This window comes from Gossypium hirsutum, chromosome D04 (genome assembly GCF_007990345.1).
Source record: "Gossypium hirsutum isolate 1008001.06 chromosome D04, Gossypium_hirsutum_v2.1, whole genome shotgun sequence".
NCBI lineage: Eukaryota > Viridiplantae > Streptophyta > Magnoliopsida > Malvales > Malvaceae > Gossypium > Gossypium hirsutum.
In genome coordinates, this window is record NC_053440.1 from 12,784,442 (window position 1) to 12,785,351 (window position 910).

Sequence of the window (910 nt, forward strand, 5' to 3'; positions counted from 1 at the left end):
CTAAAAGTGTAGAAGATTATTACAAGGAGATGGAGGTGGCGATGATTCGTGCGGATGTGCAAGAAGACCGCGAGGCAACGATGGCTCGTTTTCTAGCTGGACTCAATTGTGATATTGCTAATGTAGTCGAACTTCATCATTATATTGAGGTGACGGACATGGTACACATGGTCATCAAAGTGGAAAAATAAATGAAGCAAAAAGGTGCTACTCGAGGTTATTCCACTACAAATTCTTCAAGATGGGGACAAGGCGTTAGCAAAAGTTTTCCATCAAACCGAACAAAGGAGTCCACGGTGTTGCCCAAAACAAACAAGCCTTTGGCCGAATCAAGCAAAGGAAAAGCCATTGAGAGCTCGTCCAACCGTTCAGGAGATATCAAATGCTTTAAATTTTTGGGGAGAGGACATATCGCAAGTCAGTCTCCAAACCAGAACACCATGATATTGCGTGCTGATGGTGAAATTGAAACAGAGGATGAAGAAGAAGATGAGGCCAAATTGAATTCTGACGAAGAGGAGGATTTGGAACACCCTGTTGAAGGAGAGTTGTTTGTAATCAAACGAAGTCTAAGTCTTCAAGGAGTGCAGAACGAGCAACAACGAGAGAATATTTTCCATTCAAGATGCCAAATCCAAGGTAAAATTTGTAGTATTATTATAGACGGTGAAAGTTGCACGAATGTGGAAAGTACTTTCATGGTGGAGAAGTTAGGATTGCCAACCACCAAACATCTAAGCCCGTACAAGCTTCAATGGCTCAATGATGGAGGTGAGCTTAAAGTCGTGAAACAAGTTTTTGTTACTTTCAAAATTGGAAAATATTCTGACGAAGCTCTATGCGACGTGGTGCCTATGCATGCGGGCCATTTGCTATTAGGACGACCATGGCAATTTGATCGGAGAGTGGT